Here is an 18,718-nt window from a genome sequence, read left to right as displayed (position 1 = left end):
TCAATGTCATACCCCCGTATTTTTTGAAGTATCCTACCATGGGGAACCTTATCAAACGCCTTACTAAAATCGATATACACCACATCTACCGCTTTCCCCTCATCCAACTCCTTAGTCACCTTCTCAAATAATTCAATAAGGTTTGTGAGGCACGACCTGCCCTTCACAAAACCATGCTGACTATCCTTGATCACATTATTCCTATCCAGATGTTTATAAATCCTATCCCTTACAATTCTCTCTAAGACTTTGCCCACAACAGAAGTGAGACTCACCGGCCTATAGTTACTAGGGTTATCCCTACTCCCCTTCTTGAACAAGGGAACCACATTTGCTAGCCTCCAGTTTTCTGGCACTACTCCTGTAGACAACGAGGACATAAAAATCAAGGCCAATGGCTCTGCAATCTCCTCCCTTGCTTCCCAGAGAATCCTCGGATAAATGCCATCAGGCCCAGGGACGTATCTATTTTCACTATTTCCAGAATTTCCAACACCTCTTCCCTACATACCTCAAAGCCATCCATTCTACTTAATTGTGCCTCAGTATTCACATCGGCAACAATGTCCTGTTCCTGAGTGAATACTGACGAAAAGTATTCATTCATTGTCTCCCCAATCTCTTCAGCCTCCACACGCAACTTCCCACGACTATTCTTGACTGGACCTATTCCTACCATAGTCATTATTGTATTCCTGACATACATATAGAAAGCCTTACGTTTTTCCCTAATCCTACCAACTAAGGACCTTTCATGTCCCCTCCTTGCTGCTCTTAGCTCTCTCTTCAGGTCCTTCCTGGCTACCTTATAACTCTTAATCGCCCCAATTGAACCTTCACGCCTCATCTTTACATAGGCCCTCTTCCATTTAACAAGGGATTCCAATTCCTTATTAAACCACGGCTCCCTCACACGACCCTTTCCCCCCTGCCTGACAGGTACATACTTATCAAGAACACTCAATAGTTGCTCCTTGAACAAGCTCAACATGTCAATTACGCACTTGCCTTGAAGCCTACTTTTCCAAGCCACGCATCCTAAGTCATGTCTCACCGCATTATAATTTCCCTGCCCACAGCTATAACTCTTGCCCTGCAGTGCACACTTATCTCTCTCCGTCACTAGAGTAAAAGTCACCGAATTGTGGTCACTGTCCCCAAAGTGCACACCTACCTCCAATTCTAACACCTGGCCTGGTTCGTTACCCAGAACCAAATCCAGTATGGCCTCACCTCTTGTTGGCCTGTCTACATATTGTGTCAGGAAACCCTCCTGCACACATTGGACAAACACCGACCCATCTAACGAACTAGAGCTATAGCTTTCCCAATCAATATCAGGAAAGTTAAAGACCCCCATAACAACCACCATATGACTTTCCCTCTTCTTCTGAATCATCCTCGCAATCCTTTCTTCTACGTTTCTAGGACTATTAGGAGGTCTGTAAAAAAACTCCTAACAGGGTGACCTCACCTTTCCTATTCCTAACCTCAGCCCAAACTACCTCAGATGGCGAGTCTTCATCCATCGTCCTTTCCACCGCTGTAATACGATCTTTGACAAGCAATGCCACACCTCTCCCTCTTTTATCCCCACCTCTGACCCTACTAAAACATTTAAATCCTGGAACCTGCAACAGCCAATCCTGTCCCTGTTCTAGCCATGTCTCCGTAATAGCCACAACATCGAAGTCCCAGGTACCAACCCACGCTGCAAGTTCACCTACCTTATTTCGTATACTTCTTGCATTGAAGTATACACACTTCAAGCCCCTTTCCTGTTTACAGGCACCCTCCTTTGAGATTGATGCTATGTTCCTAACCTCCCTCCACTCCAGGTCCTGCACCCTAAAGCTACAGTCTAGGTTCCCATGCCCCTGCAGAGTTAGTTTAATCCCCCCTCCCCCCCCCCCAGGAGCACTAGCAAACCTCCCGCCAAGGATACTGGTGCCCCTCAGGTTCAGGTTTAGACCATCCTGCTTATAGAGGTCTCACCTTCCCCAGAAAGAACCCCAGTTATCCAAATACCAGAATCCCTCACTCCTGCACCATCCCTGTCGCCACGCATTTAGCTGTTCTCTCTCCCTATTCCTCGACTCTCTATCACGTGGCACGGAGACAACAACTCTGCTTGTTCGAACTGAGCTTCCAACCTCGCTCCCAGAAAGCCTGCCTAACATCCTCAGCCCTCCTCCTACCTATGTCATTGGTGCCAATGTGGACCACGACTTCGGGCTGCTCCCCCTCCCCCTTAAGGACCCGGAAAACACGATCAGAGACATCACGTACCCTTGCACCTGGGAGGCAACATACCAAACGTGAGTCTCTCTCGTTCCCACAAAACCTCCTATCTGTGCCCCGAACTATCGAGTCCCCAATTACTATTGCTCTGCTCTTCTCCACCCTTCCCTTCTGAGCAACAGGGACAGTCTCTGTGCCAGAGGCCTGAGCCCCATTACTTACCCCTGGTAAGTCGTCCCCCCCACAAGTATCCAAAACGGTATACTTGTTCTTGAGGGGAACGGCCGCAGGGGATCCCTGCACTGGCTGCTTCCTCCCAGTCCCCCTCACTGTCACGCATCTGTCTGCAATCTTTGGAGTTACTACTTCCCTAAAGCTCCGATCTATGACCCCCTCCGCCTCCCGAATGATCCTAAGTTCATCCAACTCCAGCTCCAGTTCCCTAACACGGTCTTGGAGGAGCTGGAGATGGGTGCACTTCCTGCAAGTGTAATCAGCAGGTACATCCATGGCATCCCTCACCTCAAGCATGTTGCAAGAGGAACATTGCACTGCCTTCACTGCCATCCCTCTAAAAGTAAAAAAATTTGGGGTCTAAAAAATAGAACAAGCAAAATGCAGCACTTACCTACTTACCACAACGGGTCTTATTATTAGGTTAGAGGAGGAGGGAGGGTGGGAGGCACTAACTCTGTAGTGCCTCGGGTTCTTCTCCTGCGCGCTTTTATAGGGAAAAAACCTACCCCGCTGCCTCTCTGGTCTTCGTCACTTCCCCCTGCTGCTCCCGCTCTTTCTGTGAAAAGAGAACAAAAAACACCGCTGCCCACTACCGGTAAGTAATTTTAAAACAAACTGTCTCACCTTAGCTGTAGCCTTCCGGGTTCCTTTACACTCTGCTGCTGCTGCTCGCACACAAAATGCCAGTGAATACCGTCGAAAAATATTCATTTCGTGCTTCCCCTATGTCCTCTGACTTCTGACACAACTTCCCATTAATATCCTTGGATTGGCACTACTGTTACTCTTGTCATTCTTTTATTCCTTAAATACCCATAGAAAGCCTTAGGGTTGAACCGGATCCTATCCGCCAACAATTTCTCATGTCTCCTCCTGGCTCTTCTGAGCTCTCTCTTTTGCTCTTTCCTGGCTACCTTACAACGCTTAAGCGCCCTAACTGAGCCTTTACATCTCATCCTAACATAAGCCTCCCTCTTCCTCTTGACCAGAGATTCCACTTCCTTTGTAAACCACGGCTCCTGCGCTCTCTAGCGTCCTCCCTGCTGACAGGTACATACTTATCTCGGACACTCAGGAGCGTTTCCTTGAATACGCTCCACATTCCTAATATGCCTATCCCCTGCAGGTACCTTCCCCATCCTATGCTTCATAAATCTTGCCTAATTGCATCGTAACTGCCGTTCCCCAGCTGTAAATTTCGTGGAACGTTTTGTGTGTGTATTTCCGTGTATAACTGTTTGATGACAGGAGACAGGGTGGTCAAGAAGGTTTGAGTGAGTGAGTGTGTGTGTGACTGTTTCTGTGTATATGTGGTTAATGACAGGAGACAGTTTGTTGTGTGTGTGTTTTTGTGTATGTCTGTCCAATGGCAGGAGGCAGGGTGTTCATGGAGTGTTGTGTGGGCTTGTGTGTGTGTGTGTGTGTATGTGAGTTTCTGCATATATCTGTTTCATGGCAGGAGACAGGATGATGGTGGAGGGTAGATTGTCTGTGTTTCTGTGTCTATGTGCTTACTGGTAGGAGACAGGGTGGTGATGGAGGGTTGTGAGTGTGTGCGTGTTTCTGTGTATATATCTTTAATGCCAGGAGACAGAGTGTTGGTAGGTTGGGTGTCTGTGTGTTTTATTTTCTGTGTATGTCTGTTTAATGGTAGGTGAGAGGGTGGTGGTGCAGGGTTGTATGTGTTTTTCTGTATATATCTGCTTTATGGTGGTAATGGAGGATTGTGTGCGTGTGTGTTTCTGTGTATATTCGATTAATTGTAGGAAACAGAGCGGTGGTGGAGGGTTGTGCGTGTGTTTCTGTGTACATCTGTTTAATAGCAGGAGACAGGGTGGTGGTCGAGAGTTCTGTATGTTTGTTTCTGTGTATATCTGTTTAATGGCAGGAGACAGGGTGGTTGTGGAGAGTTGTGCGTGTGTTTCTGTGTATATCTGAATAACGGCAGGAAACAGGGTGGTCGTCGAGGGATGTGTGTGTGTGTTTGTGTGTATATCTGTTTAATGGCAGGAGACAGGGTGGTGGTGGAGGGTTGTGAGTTGGTTTCTGTGTCTAACTGTTTAATGCCAGGAGGCAGTTTGTTTGTGGTGGGTTGTGTGCGTGTGTGTTTCTGTGTATATCTATTTAAGGGCGAGAGACAGAGTTGTGGTGGAGGGTGTTGTGTGTGTGTTTCTGTGTATAACTGTTTACTGGCAGGTGGCATGTTGGTGGTGGAGGGTTGTGTGTGTGTTTCTGTGTATATGTGCTTAATGGCAGAAGACATGGTGGTGTGTGTATGTTTCCTGTGTATACCTGTTCAATGGCAGGAGACAGGGTGGTCATGGAGGGTTGTGTGTGTGTTTCTGCGTATTTCTATTCAATCGCAGGAGGCAGGGTGTGTTGGAGGGCTATGTATGTATGTGTGTTTCTGTGTATATCTGTTTAAGGTAAGTAGGCAGGGTTTTCGTGGAAGGTTGTATATGTGTTTCTGTGTATATCAGTTTATTGGCAGGAGATAGGGTGGTGGTCGAGAGTGGTGTGCGCGTGTTTCTGTGTGTATCTGTTTAATTGCAGAAGAAAGGCTGCAGAAGAGTGTTGTGTGCGCGTGTTTCTGTATACGTCTATTTCAGGGCTTGAGACAGGGTGGTGGTGGAGGGTAGTGTGTGTGCGCGTTTCTGTGTATATCTGTTTAATGACAGGAGACAGGGTGGTGCTAGAAATATGTGTGTATGTTTCTGTATGTATCTGCTTATTTGCACGAGACAGGGTGGTGGAGGAGGAAGGTGTGTGTGTTTCTGTGTATATATGTTTAATTGCAGGAGACAGGGTGGTGGTGGAGGGATTTCTATATGTGTCGCTGTGTATATCTGTTTATGGGTAGGAGACAGGATGTTCGTGAAGGCTTATGTGTGCGTGTGTCTGTGTAGATCTGTGTAATGGCAGGAGACAGGATGGTCGTGGATGATTGTGTGTGTGTGTGTGTGTGTGTTTCTGTGTATATCTGTTTAATCACAGGAGACAAGGTGGTCATGAAGTGTTTTGTGTGTGTGTTTCTGTTATATTTGTTTCATGGCAGGAGATCGGAAGGTGGTTTAGAGTTTTTTGTGTTTCTGTTTTTATCTGTTTATTGACCATAGACAGGGTATTAGTAGAGGGTTGTGTGTGTTTGTGTATGTGTGTTTCTGTGTATAGCTGCTTAATAGCGGGAGACAACGTGGTGGTGGAGGGTTGTGTTGTGTGTTTCAGTGCATATCTGTTTAATGACAGGAGACAGGGTGGTGCTGGAGGGTTGTCTGTAGGTTTCTGTAAAATTCTGTTAATAGCAGCAAACAGCGTGGTGGTGGAGAATGCTGAGTGTGTGTTTCTGTGTATAATTGCTTAATGGCCAGAGACAGGGTGATGCTGGAGTTCTGTGTGTATTTCTGTATGTATCTGTTTAATCGCAAGAAACAGGGTGGTCGTGGAGGGTTGTGTGTGTGTTTCTGTGTATATCTGCTTAATGACAGGAAAAACATTGGGTATCAATGGTTGTGCGTGCGTGTGTGTGCGTTCCTGTATATATCTGTTTCATGGCAGAAAACAATGTGGTGGTGGATGGTTGTGTGTGCGTTTCTGTGTGTGTCTGTTTAATGGCAGGAGACAGGGTGATGGTATCGAGATGCGTGTGCGTTTCTATTTATACCTGCTTAATCGCCGGAGAGTGTGTGATGGTCGACGTGTGTGTGTGTGTTTGTGTGTGTGTGTGTGTTTATGTGTAAATCTGTGTAATGGCAGCAGACAGGATGTTCGTGGAGGCTTGTGTGTGCGTGTTTGTTTCTGTGCATATCTCTTTATTGACAGGAGGCAGGGTGTTAGTGGAGAGTTGTGTGTGTGTTTCTGTGTACATCTGCTTAATAGCGGGAGACAGCGTGTTGGTGGAGTGTTGTGTTGTGTTTCAGTGTATATCAGATTAATCGCAGGAAACAGGGTGTGTTGGAGGGGTTTGTGTGTGTATGTTTCTGTGTATATCTGTTTAATGGAAGGTGACAGCGTGATGGTGGAGGGTTGTGTGTGTGTGTTTCTGCATATAATTGTTTTATGGCAGGAGACAGGGTGTGGTGGAAGGTTGTGTGCTTGTGTTTCTGTCTATATCAGTTTAATAACAGGAGACAGGTATTGGTGCAGGTTGGTGTGTATGTGTTTCTGCATATCCCTCTTTAATGGTGGGAGGCAAAGTTGTCGTGGAGGGTTGTGTGTGTGTGCGTGTGTGTGTTTCTGTGTATATCTGCTTAATAGCGGGAGACAACGTGATGGTGGAGGGTTGTGTTGTGTGTTTCAGTGTATAGCTGAACAATGTGTTGCTGGAAAAACGCGGCAGGTCAGGCATCATCCAAGGAGCAGGAGAATCGACGTTTCGGGCATAAGCCCTTCTTCAGGAATGAGGGGGGTTTGCCAAGCAGGCTAAGATAAAATGTATGGAGAAGTGACTTGGTGAAGGGGTGTTCGGAATGCAGTAGGTGGAAGGAGGTTAAGGTGAGGGTGATAGGCCAGCGAGGGGGTGGGGGCGGAAAGGGCGGGAAGAAGATCGCAGGTTAACAAGGCAGTGTTCGAGTGTTGGGACTGTTGGGAGTTCATCCCTTGTGGTTGGAGGGTTCCTAGGCGGAAGATGAGGCGCTCTTCCTCGTGGCGTCGTGTTGCCATGGTCTGGCGATATCCCCAGACCATAGCAACACGACGGTTGGAGAAAGATCGCCTCATCCTCCGCATAGGAACCCTCCAACCAAAGGGATGAATGCAGATTTCTCCAGCTTCCTCATTTCCCCTCCCCCCACCTTATCTCAGTCCCAACCCTTGGACTCAGCACCGCCTTCTTGACCTGCAATCTTCTTCTCGACCTCTCTGCCCCCATCCCCTCTCCGGCCTATCACCCTCACCAAAACCTCCTTCCACATATCGCATTCCCAACGCCCCGCCCCCAAGTCCGTCCTCCTACTTTTTATCTTAGCCTGCTTGGCAAACCCCCCTCATTCCTGAAGAAGGGCTTATGCCCGAAACGTCGATTCTCCTGCTCCTTGGATGCGCGCTTTTCCAGCAACACATTTTTCAGCTCAGATCTCCAGCATCTGCAGTCCTCACTTTCTCCCTGTTTCAGTGTATATCTGATTAATGGCAGGAAACATGGTTTGGGTGTAGGGTTGTGCGTGTGTGTTTCTGTGTGTATCTATTTAATTGAAGGAGACAGCGTGCTGATAGAGGGTTGGGTATGTGTGTTTCTGCATATATCTGTTTAATGACAGGAGACAGGGTGGTGGTGGAGGGTTGTCTGTAAATTTGTGTTAATAGCAGGAGACATCGTGGTGGTGGAGAATGGTGACTGTGTGTTTCTGTGTATAACTGCTTAATGGTCAGAGACAGGGTAGTGCTGGAGTTTTGCGTGTGTATTTCTGTCTGTATTTGTTTAATTGCAAGAGACAGGGTGGTCGTGGAGGGTTGTGTGTGTGTGTTTCTGTGTATATCTGCTTAATGACAGGACACAAATTTGGTGTCAAGGGTTGTGCGTGCGTGTGTGTGCATTCCTGTGTATATCTGTTTAATGGCAGAAAACAATGTGGTGGTGAAGGGTTGTGTGTGTCTGTTTCTGTGTATGTCTGTTTAATGACAGTAGACAGGGGGATGGTGTCAAGATGTTTGTGTGTTTCTGTTTATACCTGTTTAATTGCCAGAGAGTGTCTGATTATGGACCATTGTGTGTGTGAATGTTTGTGTGTGTTTCTGTGTAGATCTGTGTAATGGCAGGAGCAAGGATGGTCGTGGAGGGTAGTATGTGTGTGTTTCTGTTTATATCTGTTTAATGGCAGGAGACAGTGTGGTCGTGGATAATTGTCTGTGTGTGTTTCTGTGTATATCTGTTTAATCACAGGAGACAAGGTGGTCATGGAGTGTCTTGTGTGTGTGTGTCTATTATATTTGTTTCATGGCAGGAGACAGGAAGGTGGTTTAGAGTTTTTGTGTGTGTTTCTGCGTATATCTCTTTATTGACCATAGGCAGGGTGTTAGTGGAGGGTTGTGTGTGTGTGCGTTTCTGTGTATATCTGCTTAATAGCAGGAGACAACGTGGTGGTGGAGGGTTGTGTTGTGTGTTTCAGTGTATATCTGTTTAATTGAAGGAGACAGCGTGCTAATGGAGAGTTGTGTGTGTGTGTGTTTCAAGCATATATATGTTTAATGGCAGGTGGTGGAAGGTTGTGTGCTTATGTTTCTGTCTTCCGCCCCCCAGTGACGTCAGCAACCTACTTTTGGACCACACCGTCACCACGCCTAACCCCGCCCCCCCGCCGCGTTCCGTCACCACGCCTAACCCCGCCCCCCCGCCGCGTTCCGTCACCACGCCTAACCCCGCCCCTCCGCTGCGTTCCGTCACCGCGCCTAACTCCGCCCCCACGCCGCGTTGCGCCACCACGCCTAACTCCGCCCCCCGGCCGAGTTCCGTCACCGCGCCTAACCCCGCCCCCCCGCCGGTCTCCATCACCATGTCCAACTCCGCCCCCACGCCGACCTCTGTCCCCGCCCCCAGGCCTAAGCCCGCCCCCACATCCAGCTCCAGTCCCACACCAGGTCCTAGCTCCCCGCCCTGCCGTGTGTTCACCATCCCTCCAGACTTGCCCCTCTCTGAGGATGAAAGATCAGTCCTCAGCAGAGGTCTCACCTTCGTTCCCACACGTTCTCGGGTCAATGAATTCAATACACGGAGTGACACCGAACAATTCTTCCGCCGCCTTCGCCTCCGTGTCTTCTTCTTCAATCAAGACTCCCGCCCACCCTCTGACGACCCCTTCTCCCACCTCCAACACACCCCGTCCACCTGGACACCCCGTGCTGGCCTCCTACCTGCCCTCGACCTCTTCATAGCAAACTGCTGCCGCGATATTAACCGCCACCTGAACTCCCCCACCCCACTCACCCACTCCAACCTCTCACCCTCGGAACGCGCAGCCCTCCACTCCCTCCGTTCCAACCCCAACCTCACCATCAAACCAGCTGACAAGGGAGGCGCAGTAGTAGTTTGGCGCACTGACCTTTACACCGCTGACGCCAAGCGCCAGCTTGCAGATACCTCCTCCTACCGTCCCCTTGACCATGACCCCACCCCCCACCACCAAACCATCATCTCCCAGACCATCCATAACCTCATCACCTCAGGGGACCTCCCATCCACCGCCTCCAACCTCATAGTCCCACAACCCCGCACCGCCCGTTTCTACCTCCTGCCCAAAATCCACAAACCTGACTGCCCCGGACGACCCATCGTCTCAGCCTGCTCCTGCCCAACCGAACTCATCTCGGCATACCTCGACACGGTCCTGTCCCCATTAGTCCAAGAACTCCCCACCTACGTTCGTGACACCACCCACGCCCTCCACCTCCTCCAGGATTTCCGCTTCCCCGGTCCCCAACGCCTCATCTTCACCATGGACATCCAGTCCCTGTACACCTCCATCCCCCATCACGAAGGACTCAAAGCACTCCGCTTCTTCCTTTCCCGCCGTACCACCCAGTACCCTTCCACCGACACCCTCCTTCGACTGACCGAACTGGTCCTCACCCTGAACAACTTTTCTTTCCAATCCTCCCACTTTCTCCAAACAAAAGGAGTAGCCATGGGCACCCGCATGGGCCCCAGCTATGCCTGCCTCTTCGTAGGGTATGTGGAACAATCCATCTTCCGCAACTACACTGGCCCCACCCCCCATCTTTTCCTTCGCTACATTGATGACTGTATCGGCACTACCTCGTGCTCCCACGAGGAGGTTGAACAGTTCATCCACTACACTAACACCTTCCACCCCGACCTCAAATTCACCTGGACAGTCTCGGACTCCTCCCGCCCCTTCCTAGACCTTTCTGTTTATATCTCAGGCGACCGAATCAACAGCACAGCAGGTCAGGCAGCATCCAGGAAACAGGAGATTCGACGTTTCGGGCACAGGCCCTTCTTCAGGAATGAGCAGAGAGTGTTCAGCAGGAGAAGATAAAAGGTAGGGAGGAGGGACTTGGAGGAGGGGCGTTGGAAATGTGATAGGTGGAAAGAGGTCAAGGTGAGGGTGATAGGTCGGAGTAGGATGGAGGCGGAGAGGTCAAGAGGAAGACTGCAGGTCAGGAAGGCGGTGCCAGGCTGGAGGGATTCGGCTGAGACAAACCAACCGACTCCCACAGCTACCTGGACTACACCTCCTCCCATCCTGCCCCCTGTAAAAACGCCATCCCATTCTCCCAATTCCTTCGTCTCCGCCGCATCTGCTCCCAGGAGGACCAGTTCAAAATACGTAGAACACAGATGGCCTCCTTCTTCAAGGACCGCAATTTCCCCCCCGACGTGGTCGACGGTGCCCTCCACCGCATCTCCTCCACTTCCCGCTCCTCCGCCCTTGAGCCCCGCCCCTCCAACCGCCACCAGGACAGAACCCCACTGGTCCTCACCTACCACCCCACCAATCTCCATGTACAGCGCATCATCCGCCGTCACTTCCGCCACCTCCAAACAGACCCCAGCACCAAGGATATATTTCCCTCCCCCCCCATCAGCTTTCCGTAGAGACCACTCCCTCCGCGACTCCCTTGTCAGATCCACACCCCCCACCGACCCAACCTCCACTCCCGGCACCTTCCCTTGCAACCGCAGGAGGTGCAACACTTGCGCCCACACCTCCCCCCTCACTTCTCTCCAAGGCCCCAAAGGAAACTTCTATATCCGCCACAGATTCACCTGCACCTCCACCCACATCATCTACTGCATCCGCTGCAGCCGGTGTGGCCTCCTCTATATTGGGGAGACAGGTCGCCTACTTGCGGAGCGATTCAGAGTGCACCTCTGGGCCATCCGGACGAACCAACCCAACCACCCTGTAGCACAGCATTTCAACTCCCCCTCCCACTCCACCGAGGATATGCAGGTCATTGGACTCATCCACCGCCAATCCACAACAACGCGACGGTCGGAGGAGGAGCGTCTTATCTTCCGACTGGGAACCCTCCAACCACAGGGGATGAACTTGGACTTCACCAGTTTCTTCATCCCCCCTCCCCCCACCTTGTCTCAGCCGAATCCCTCCAGCCCGGCACTGCCTTCCTGACCTGCAGTCTTCTTCTTGACCTCTCCGCCTCCATCCTACTCCGACCTATCACCCTCACCTTGACCTCTTTCCACCTATCACATTTCCAACGCCCCTCCTCCAAGTCCCTCCTCCCTACCTTTTACCTTCTCCTGCTGAACACTCTCTGCTCATTCCTGAAGAAGGGCCTGTGCCCGAAACGTCGAATCTCCTGTTCCCTGGATGCTGCCTGACCTGCTGTGCTGTTCCAGCAATAAAGTTTCAACTTTGATCTCCAGCATCTGCAGACCTCACTTTCTCCTATGTTTCTGTCTATAACTGTATAATAACAGGAGACAGGCATTGGTGCAGGTTGGTGTGTATGTGTTTCTGCATATCCCTGTTTATTGGCGGGAGACAGGGTGGCGATGGATGGTTGTGTGCATGTGTGTTTTATTTAAATATCAGTTGAATTGCAGGAGATAGCGTGTTGGTAGAGGGTTGTGTGTGTCCATTGCTGTGTATTTCTGTTTAATGGCAGTAGACAGAGTGGTAGAGGAGGATTGTGTGTGTTTCTGTTTATATCTGATCAATAGCAGGAAACAACTTGGTGGTGTAGGGTTATGTATGTGTGTTTCTGTGTACAACTGTTCACTGGCAGGAGACTATGTGGTGGTGGAGGGTGGTTTGTCTGTGCTTCTGTGTATACCTATTGTGGTTCTGTTCGCCGAGCTGGGAATTTGTGTTGCAGATGTTTCATCCCCTGTCTAGCTGACATCCTCAGTGCTTGGGAGCCTCCTGTGAAGCGCTTCTGTGATGTTTCCTCCGGCATTTATACTGGTTTGTCTCTGCCGCTTCCGGTTGTCAGGTACAGCTGTCTCCGCAGCAGTGGCCGGTGTATTGGGTCCAGGTCGATGTGCTTATTGATTGAATCTGTGGATGAGTGCCATGCCTCTAGGAATTCCCTGGCTATTCTCTGTTTGGCTTGTCCTGTAATAGTAGTGTTGTCCCAGTCGAACTCATATTGCTTGTCATCTGCATGTGTGGCTACTAAGGATAGCTGGTCGTGTCGTTTCGTGGCTAGTTGTGTTCATGGATGCGGATCGTTAGCTGTCTTCCTGTTTGTCCTATGTAGTGTTTTGTGCAGTCCTTGCATGGACTCCATCAAGCTTAAAAATGTGTTATTGGAAAAGCGCAGCAGGTCAGGCAGCATCAAAGAAGCAGGAGAATCGACGTTTCGGGCATAAGCACTTCTTCAGGTCACTCCATCAAGTCACATTTCAAAAATCATTTTAATCCACGTCATCAGACATATAATGAAACATCTCTGTGGGATGTGAACCTTTAGGATCAGAGGTCGGAGCACTACCACCACTCAACAATAGACCCTCAAGCTTCAACATGATTCTCCTGTGTGTTTGTTCATCAGCTTTCTTTGAACATACTGTGACACACCCCCACAACAGAATCGAGATCATCTGTTCCAGGGAAAGTGACATAACCACAAGTTCATGGAAGGGAATCGAATCCAAAACTCTTACCCAGGGGCAGGGGTGCTACCCACTACACAAAACTTAAACCATGCCCAGAATTTGAGTCATATTTTAAGTGCCAGTTTTCAGCTTTATATGGATTTATTAAATTCTGATTAATATTACTGAAAAACACAGGCAACAGTTCTCATTTTTAAACAAATAAAATATATTAGCCTCAACTATAGGATGATGAGTGCATGTGCTCTGCCATCGAGATGAACAATGAACTTCTTTAATTGCTTGGCTATGATTTCCAGCTTAAATAGCTATTATCTGTAATCTGCAATATTAGGGTACAAAATCTTGCAGAAACACTCTGCACTAGGAGGGATCTCGAATAGATATCAATACTGAACACCAGAGATGACGAAAGAGCACAATTTCTGGCCAAAAAAACTGGCCACTATTTCCAACCTCTCACGTGGCTTCCATCTTCCTGAAATTATTAAGTGATGCAAGGCATCGGTTTACTTTCCAGCCTCTCCTTACCCTCTCCTTCCACTGCTTGCACAAAGCAAATCAAGCTCTTGGTCTTTGGGAAACTCAAGATCTGTGATGTAGGCCTTCTGGAGAGGGCAGCGTCTTTTCAACCTGAAGCAGGAGGGTGAGGGGCAAGTAATATCACTCATTGAGTTGAGGTGTGGCAGTTCGAATTTAACTTGGATAAATGCGAGGGAAGGCTTATACAATTAATAGTAGTGCGTTGGTAGTGTTGTAGAAAAGAGGGATCCACAGGTGCAGATCGAATTCACTTATAGACAAGGTGTTTAAGGTTACTTCTTTGCTCAGACTTTTATAATTAGAAGTTGAGAAGTCATGCTGAGATTGTGCAGGACATTAAAGAAGCCTCTTGTGCAGTACTGTGTGCAGTACTGTGATTGGAAGGAGATTATTATGCTGAAGAGGGTCCAGAAGAGATATACCAGGATGTCGCTAGGAACACCTCATCTTCTGCCTCGTGAGCCGACAAACACACGGCATGAACATTGAACTCACTAATTTGCAAATCTCCCCTCGCTGATCCAGATACCAGATCCAACCCTCTGACTCAGACCCGCCCTCTCATGGGAACCTACCTGTCCATCTTCCTTCCCAGCGATCCGCTCCAACTCCCCACTGACCTATCACTATCACCTCCTAGCTTCGCTCACCTCTATCAACTTTTCCCCAGCCTCCCCACCCCACCACCCATTTATCTATCAGCCCCTATGCCCCTTCGCAGTACTGAAGAAGGGTCCTGCCTGAAACATTGATTCTCTTGCTCCTCAGATGCTGCCTGACCTATTGCTCCTTCGCAACGATCATGCTTTATCTATTCTGAATTCTCCAACATCTGGAGTCCCCATTGTCTCTTAGGTACAATTCTCTGTAAATATATCAATGCCGTCTGTCTGTTATAACCCCACGCTGTCTCAGGTACATTTTCTCTCCAGATTATGGCCGAGAAAGGTTCTCTCAATCTCTTACTGATATTTTCATGCCTCAGCAGTAGTTACAGGGTCTATGTTTCCATTTATAAGCAGAAAAGCATGTTGATGTTCCGATAAGCGTCTGGCATTACTTCCATATCCAATGCAGACTGAATGGTTACACACGATTAATCTAGCATACTCAACATTTGTTGCCTCAATCAGCCTCGCATATCCAATCCAGACTGTGTAAATGTTAATCGTTACTTTTAATTGTAATAAAACAGTATTGAATTGAAAAGCGTTGCCTGGAGTTATTTGTTCAGTGACTGTGATTAATGTCAGTCTCCGTGGATCCGAAATGTGTCATTGGAGGGGTTGCTTCTTATATTAATTAAGGATTCAGTTCAATGTGTTATCCCATAGTATGAGTGGGAGCATCGCCGACAGTACTAACAGGGATCAGCAGCGCCAGAGGGACAGGGGAGAGAGATCAGAATCTGAGAACACTAGACTGGAATGTTCCAAAATGGACAGGAGTTTAGCCACTAGTCTTTACTGGCTTTCCCAACCTTCGATACCATTAGTATGGAGGATCTATGATGTACTGATTGTTTTTCAAGCTGGTTACTATCCAATCCTCGCTATAGTTGGTGTGCCTGGTAAGTCATTCTAACTGTATATTAAAGCAGGTTAAATTGAATTGTTGTTCATATTATTAAAATTAGGAAAGGTGGAAGTCATTGTTTTCAGCTCCAAAAAAAATTCCATTCCTGAGAAATTATAATGAGCAAATTACTACTTTCAAATGACTCACACATATGCGAGGAGAAACTCGAAAACTCCACAATCCTTCTCGCCCTGCACAGATCGATATCTCTATATCCTCCCCACTCACTAATTCTGTCCAATACCACCATCATGATATCCCCATCTCCTCCTGAGCCACAGTGCACCTTTTGAGTAAACCATCATTTGAGCCTCTGTTAAATCCGGAATCATCTGTTTTAAGCCCCTTCTAACCACATGTCAATCACAAAATAATTGCACTTGAAACATTTAACTTGTTATATGCACAGAAACTGTCTGACGGGAAGATAATGCATGGTGTCAAGTCATTGACTCATGATCTAGAGCCACAGAATAATAATCTGTTAATATGAAGGAAATTGTTGGCATTGAAGTGAAACCATCATCGCTAAGTATAAACTGCCTATCAGCTTGCCTTCTGTCCTTAAGTGAAGGCAATGAGTCATCCTTCCCTGATCAGGTCTCTGTGTAACTGTAAACCCACAGCAATGTGTTTTACTATTTACTGTCCTGTGGAACAGCTGAACCAGCCACTCAGTTCAAGATAGGCTTAACATGCTGGCCTGACCTGTGAGGGAAGAACAAAAGGAAAGATAGCTCCCTTCCTCTGTCTGTTTCCCATATCCGTGCAGCTCATTTCCATTCATGCGGTGACCATTCCTTATTTCAAGTGCATTCTTTCTTAGTCTTTCCCTGATGTTGCAACTCTGGTGTTGGCTTTGTTGATGCTCACATATAGATGTTAGGAGCGTTTAAATTCCACGTCAGTCGCAGTGTAGCAAGAAGGAAAGGCTTTTTTACGCCATAGGAAAGAAACGGAGATGTCTCAATGAGGAAAATGAATTATTGTGATCAAACCTGAGTGTTGTTGAGGCAGTCTTGGGAAATTGTGGACAGATTTTCTTTCCTTTATAAGAAATAATCACCCTGTCACAGAGAGAGTGCAAAGATTTTTCACCAGCCTAATCCCTGAGATGGTGGTAAAATGAGGGGTGAATGAAGATTAATCTTTAGCACTGTGAGAGAATGAAAGATGATTGCATTGAAACTTAAGGGGAATGGACAGTCTCTCATGATGTTCTAAACAGACATTAATACGGTGATAAAACCATGGGCTTGTTTTGCTCGGGTTACAAGAGCCTCTGAGGACGTTCTCCTCACCCCACCCCACTCCCTATATTGATAGAGAGAGAGAGACAGAGAGAGAGAGAGACAGAGCGTCAGACTTTGAATATAGTACATTAGGTATGTGATCTGACACTGAACATCACTTTATCCAAAATCCTGACAGCAGCCACAACGCCTTCATTCTAAAACAGTTAGCTATGCCCATCATTTTCTGACCTATATGGAGAACATGGGTCTGTCTACTCAAATATGGAAGATGCCTCTTGACACAAAAAAATCTGGCTTCCCTTCTCACTGCCAGAAAACCACGTTAAAGTAGCAGATGTTTCACTGGCAATGGACCACGAGGAACCTCGTAGAGCCATCCATGAGTGCAGTCTCTGCTCCATTATTTTGTCATATTGGCGCATCAATGACACCCTCCTGTTCATGTATAACAATTTCGTGGGGCAGAGTGGACTCCTCCAGGTCCCATGCAACAGGTTCAAGGGTCTGATTTGACTCTACCTGATCCTGTTTAACAGTTCGATGTACTGACCAGACCCTTTCTCTTCCTGTGGAACAAGCAGGAGTATTGAATAGGCTGTCATTCTCCTTGTTCAATAGTTTTGATGGGCTGAATGGCTTCCACATTTCTGTATGTAACCAGCTTGAGATGTTGAATGAGCTCCTCTTTTAACTGTGTGTGACTGCACTGTTACATGAATGTACCTGACACTTTAACAACACAAGCCTGAATGCTGTCCGGGTCTTACTGAACACGGACACAGGCTGCATCAGGAGCTGATGGGAGACAAAATGTCATGATCATTGTGTAAACCTCAGTGACCATCCCCAACCCCGGTCTTATGATGGGGAAAGACATTGATGAAGCAGCTGAAGATGTTTGTGCTGAGGAAGCTACCCTGAGGATCTCCTGAAGAGATGTCTCGGGACTGAGGAGATATTCGTCCCCCACCCACAGATATCTTCCTTTGTGCTCTGAAAGACTCCAGCCAGTTGGGAGGGTACACCTGATTCCCATTAAGCTCAAATAAGATGACATTCTCAGTGAAATACTGTCTTGATATCAAAACTACTCACTCTTTGCCGAGCCCCTGTGTTCCCCTCTTGTTCATATCAATAGGTGATGGTGTCTGTATGGGGAGTGTTTTCCTCTCACAGAGGGTAGTGAATGTCAGGAATTATCTTTTCTCGAGAGCTGGGGGAGCTGCATCACTGAAAGTATTTAAAAAGGTGGTAGATGGATTTTTGATCTGCCAGAGAGCTGAGAGGGTGTGAAGAATTGGACATGGTAGATGAGAAAATACGAACACTAGATCAGCCATGATCGTACACAATGTTTTGATTATCCGAACTACCTGATCCTGATCCTCCTTGTATTCTGTAATTACAAAGTTAATGGTTGCAATTTTTCCGCACGTTCTGTTATTGAATGTTCCAATCAGAGAGAGCAAAGTACTTTATGAGTCATCACTTAGTGAGGTCTGGGGGCTGAATTCACAATGAATCTCGGTCTATACCATGACCAACAAATGAAGCACAAGTTGCAAAGAGGAGACACTCTGTAAAGAGACCAGAGTTGTCTTTCGAACCCAGCCTGGGTTTTGCAGTAGCATTTTCCAACCCACACCAAACTATGTGTGACAGCCTGGAGGGAATGAATGAGATCCTGTGTTACTGTGGACCAAGTATTTGGAGCAAGATGCCCCCATCAGCAATAGTGTAGGGGGTTTGAGGGGCTGAATTGAACATAGGAACATAGGAGTGAGGAGTAGTATTGGGTCATTAGACACGTTGTCCCTGCTCCACAAGGCACTAAGATCGTAGCTACTCTGATTGTGGTTTCAGCAGCACTTTTCTGTCTGCATACAATTTTCCTACATGCACTTGTTTGTCAAATGTTTGAATACATCACAACTTTGAACACATGCAATCATTCAGACACCATAAAAGTTTGGAAAAGGGAATTCCCACTTGAATAGTCCAATAAGAATTTCTCATTCGTCTTCCAACAAATGTTGGAGGGTCACTGTGTCCTTTTCCAGTCCCATTCCTCCACTGGTTAGAACAAATTTTAAATGTAGCCAGTTTAGTGATATGACCAATTGTATAGGACTCAGGCTGGGTCATTTTTGAGAAAAATGTGAGATGCAGGAAGTTGAACTCGCAACAAATGGTAAAAGACAGAGTGTCCCAAATGTTCTTCTGCCTTTGAAATTATCCTGCTCACACAAGCTGCTGGTAATGAGATTTATTTGTGGAACAGTTGGATTTGGCTGAACTCCCTTTGCTTCCCGCAGTGGAGAGA

The sequence above is a fragment of the Chiloscyllium plagiosum genome, unplaced genomic scaffold, assembly GCF_037043375.1.
Source record: "Chiloscyllium plagiosum isolate Xiang-an unplaced genomic scaffold, Cpla_swu_hap1 HiC_scaffold_44, whole genome shotgun sequence".
Lineage (NCBI taxonomy): Eukaryota > Metazoa > Chordata > Chondrichthyes > Orectolobiformes > Hemiscylliidae > Chiloscyllium > Chiloscyllium plagiosum.
The sequence above is the reverse complement of the archived record's forward strand: the minus strand, read 5'-3'. Positions refer to the sequence as shown.